We start from the raw sequence: 4,677 nt of genomic DNA, 5'->3' as shown, positions 1-4,677 counted from the left end.
CTGTGATTAATTAGTTCATATTTCTCTACTCTGAAGGTTATTTGCTTGGTTGTTAGCTATAGCTCATATACTTATTTAATGCATTTACCATTCTTCATTTTCACAATTTCATTCACACATTGTCCTAACAAAGTTCTTGATGTTTTCTCCCACATTGATATATTATTTTTTCGCCTCAGAAATGTTCTCACCACCGTATTCTTTGTTCTTTTCCATTTTAGAAGAACCACACATTCTTTTTCCTCCTTTGAACATTTCTCTTTCTTTATATTTTGGCCCATGGCCTTTCTGCAGTTCATCAATCCCTGATTTTTACCAAATTATTTTGATTCAAAGATGTTCCTACAGATAATCAGTTGTAAAAGATATGTATATTATTTATTTATTTTCAATGAGATTATTTTATGATACCTTTATTTTTTTCTGTTTTAAAATATGAATTCATGCTCTCTAAAAACAGTGGTATAATGAAGTATGTAACTTGTTGAGACTAGCTTTTTCTACTTGGCAAAATGCCTTTGAGAGCCACTCAAGTTGTATCAGTAGTTCATTTCTTTTTATTGCTGAATGATATTCCATTGCATGGATGCACCATAGTTTGTTTACGCATTCATCTATAGAAGGATATTTGGGTTGTTTGCAAGTGTTGGAAAACATTAATTGAGCTGCTACAAACACTCATGTATAGGTATTTGTGTGAACATAACTTTTTATTTCTCCCAAGAATGAGATTGCTGAGTCATATGGTAAATGTAGGTTTATAAGAAATCACCAAATCATCTTCTATGATGACTGTGTAGTTCTACATTTCCACCAGTAACGTATGAGAGTTTAAGTTTTTCTTCATACTTGATAGCACTATAGCACTTATTAATGTACATATATATCCTTTCTACTCACTTTTGGCTTTGTTTGTTCTTCTTTTTCTATTTCCTTTTGGTGTATCATTGATGTTGATTAATAACAGCATATATTTTGTTTTTCTTTCGCTACTAGAATGCAAGGTCTATGTGTGCATGGATATTTGTCTGTTCTGTTCATCACTGTATCTCTAGCACCTAGAATAGTGCTTGACACATAGTAGATACTCAATATCTGAAGGTGGGACCAACCTTGGAGTATCTTTGTCTCTTTAACTGAGCCCAGGTCTACAAAGAATACTAATATGATGGTCTATGAGAACTGCCATCCCGTGCTGTCTCATGGTACCTAGTTTTGTGTATAAATGAGTAGGTTATTACCAAGACCATAGTGGAAAAGATACATAAACTTTTCAACCTATGTATTGGAGCTCACTGTAACACCAGTAGTAATTGTTCAGTTCCCTATTGTTGTACATATGGATTTTTTTCAACTTCTGATGCCATGTTTGTATTATAATCTTTGTACGATTCCTATGATATTCATTTTGGTATCCCCATTTTGGTATGCCTAGGGTAGTTTTGAGGTGGTGGAACCCAGTCCATAATTGTTAGTTAAATTGAAATTGAATTAAATCTAACTAGCTAGACAGGCTTACAATCCTGTAGTCAATTGCTGTTTCCTATTTTCCATTTTCTGCCAGTTCTAGATTAACCAGTCTTCAAGACATGGCAGATATTCTTTTCATTCAGCAGTAAATAGTTTTTCAGCGCATATCGTATGCCAGACATTGTTCTAAATACTGTGGATACAGTTGTGAAAAAACAGACTGAGTCTCTATTCTCATAGTTTACGGTCAAGTAGGGAAAACAGTCCTTAAACAGACATGTGTGATGGTTAATTGTAGATGTGAACTTGGCTAGGCTATGCTGTATAGTGGTTAGGTCAAACACCAGTCTAAATGTGGTTATGAAAGTTTTATAAAAATGTGATTAAAATTTAACTCAGTACACTGTAAGTTAAGCAGCTTTCCCTCAGGAGTGTGGGTGGGCCTCATTCAATCAGTCGAAGGCCTTAAGAGAGCAAAGACTGCTGTTTCCCCAAGAAGAAATTATGCTCCCTCAAGACTGCAACATAGCTGCCTTCTCTGTGTTTTCAGCCTGCAGAATTCAAATTCAAGACTCCAATATAAACTCAACTGAATTTTCAGCCTGCTGGCCTGGGAAACACTGACTAGTACACTGTGTAATTATTTAGATGTAGACTATGATAAAAACTGTAAATAATATGTCTATAAGTCAGTCTGATCAGGAACCTGATTTAGATCAGCAGTCAGAGAATGCCTCTTTAAAGAAGGAACTTTTAGTGCTCGCTGCTTTGGCAGCACATATATACATTGGAATGATACAGAGAGAATTAGCATGGTCTGTGTGCAAGGAAGACACACAAATTCATGAAGCGTTCCATTTTTTTTATGGTACAAACAGACGAATGAACTTTATTACTAGAAGGACAGACTTACCTTATTCTAAAAATGTCACTCTCACACTTACATCACAAGTAGAAAAACGTTATCTCAGCTGCCACCCTTCCTTTCCAAAAAGCCTTCTTTAGGTTCCATTTACAATGTCATCTTTAGTGAATTTCCTTAAAGTTCTGTCCTCAGTTGTCTATCACTAGGGCTTGGGAAAGAGGGCAGGTGTCAGTCTCTGTGGGGGAACCTTTCCTCTACTTAAGTTTTATTTCTTTTGGTAAAAATTTTAAAAAGGAAACCAAGGTCATGTCAGTATTTGAAGTTGAGATACTACGTGTGTCTTGGTTTTAAATCATGTAGCGAAATATAACTCAGCTGGTCTTGCTCGATTTACTTCAGTTGTCTCTCAGAGATGGAGTCATTGTGCCTCTGGCTGCCGCCTGGGCCCTCAGAGGTGGGGCTGCCGCTCTCATGCTCATCCCTTTGTCCTTGAGCAGAGAGCTGACCCACAGCCGACACTTCACCTACATATGTTTTATTTGGCTTGTTGGAGTCAAACTGCCTTTGTAATTATGAATATCAAACATCTTCTTTGCTCGACAATACACGAGTTTCCAGGGCCCGGCAATGCCCTTACCAATGTGCAATCTAAACGCGTCTTTTCTTTTTAAGTCAGTGATCACAACTTTCTCCTCTGGATATCTGTCTGTGTACAGCAACTAGTGTGCATTCTCAATTCCTGTCAGGGACAGAAATTCTTGTACGTTTCTAACCTCTTATTTTCCTTTGCAGAATACTTGCCAAATCTAATGGCGACACCCTGTGCTTTAAATTCTTTAAACCGTCCCAAGTCATCGCGGTACAATTGCTTAATCGTCATGGAAGCTCTTTCCTTGATGCCAGAAATGAACTCTTGGAGCTGCCTCACGACGGAGTCCAAATCCATGTCTGGGTCATCTGACACTCCCAAATCTTCCCATAAACACTTCGTCCCAGACTCTTTAGCCGATTCCAAATTGTTTTCTTAATTTGCAGGTTCTAACCTCTGCATCTCGTCCGAACACACCTGGCTTTTCTCCTCTTGCGGCCTGGGTTCTGCACTTTTCTTCAATCGAGGTACCACTCACTACCTTCCAGTGAAACCAAGGGCGAGTCCCCGAATCCCGTGTTGAGCACTGAAAGGTCACCATAAGCCACTAGGGCATTTTCAGCAGAAGACCGGCGCCTCCTTTTCTTCCTTCTGCTGACTTCCTCCCTGCCTTTTACAGCCCCCTACTTCACCAGCCACGTGTGATCTATCAGAATTCACCTCTCAAGACTCTCAGGCACAGCCAATGCCTCACATTCCTGGTTACTTGAGAATTTTCTCTTCTTTTTCTTAGACTTCTTTTTATGAGTAGAGCCTGGCAATTGTGTGACTTCCCCTCCCAGGCCTCCAGGAAGCAGGGATTCCTGCTGCTGGGGCTCCGGCTGGGGCAGGGCGTGTGCATTGGGGCCTTGTTACCCAGGATCCCAGGATGCCACTTCTGCTACCGCTTCCAGCCAACGCTTCTTTTTCTTTTTCTTCCTAACTTTATTATGCCGTTCTGACTCAGTTTTACGTCGCTTAGCAACTGAACGCACTGTGTCTTCTTCAGGCTCTTTGGCTGACTTTTTTTCCTTGCTCACATCAACATAAACAAAATCGACATCCCTTCTAAAATTCTTTGGCATATTCTCATTATTTTTATTGTCCACCATGATGTATGCAACACCTGTTTTGTCCTCTTCCCCCAAAGCACTCTTTCTTCTCTTTTCCTTTTTCCGGCTATAGAAATGGCCTTTTCCATTTCATCACAAGATTTCTGATTTTTTTCTGTGAAGAAATGAGATGCTGGAAGTCCTTTCTCTTTTTTTAATTTTTGTTTTCTCAGACTGTTCACTTGCCAAGGGGGAGTCGCTGAAACTTTCATAGGAATGCCTCCGATGTTTTTCCCTATATACAGAATAATTTCTCTTTTTTTTTTCTTTTTCTTGGCAAAACCTGGAGTGTGGATTTCAAGTCTTCTCATTTCTCCTTTCATGTTATTCCTACAGAGAAACTTCCGAAAGGATCCTTGCCTTTCTTCCAATCTGGAAGTCCATATTTTTGAAACTGAAAAAAACAAAACAAAAACCAGCTAAATCTGCAAAGTAGCATAATTCCCCCACTCCATCGCTACTTTTTGTTTTTATCATCCACAGCACCACCTATGATTTCTCCTTCATATTTCATTGAATTTGAAATTGATGATTAAATATTTATCTTTCCTATGTAAATGTGACCTTAAGGAGGGCAGACACTAAAAAACTATGTTTTCTTT

At 38.7% G+C, this 4,677-nt stretch overlaps 1 pseudogene across 1 annotated transcript; it reads right to left on the bottom strand.

Annotated features, from left to right (window-relative positions):
• Positions 1-2,859: 2,859 nt before the first annotated feature.
• Positions 2,860-4,398, bottom strand: LOC308494967 (transcription termination factor 1-like; annotated as a pseudogene). Its single transcript has one exon. The product of its transcript is annotated as a transcription termination factor 1-like (transcript).
• Between the last annotated feature and the right edge of the window lie 279 nt (positions 4,399-4,677).

This window comes from Rhinolophus hipposideros (genome assembly GCF_964194185.1).
Source record: "Rhinolophus hipposideros genome assembly, chromosome: X".
Lineage (NCBI taxonomy): Eukaryota > Metazoa > Chordata > Mammalia > Chiroptera > Rhinolophidae > Rhinolophus > Rhinolophus hipposideros.
Note: the sequence above shows the minus strand (reverse complement) of the source record. Positions and strands in the feature narration are given on the sequence as shown.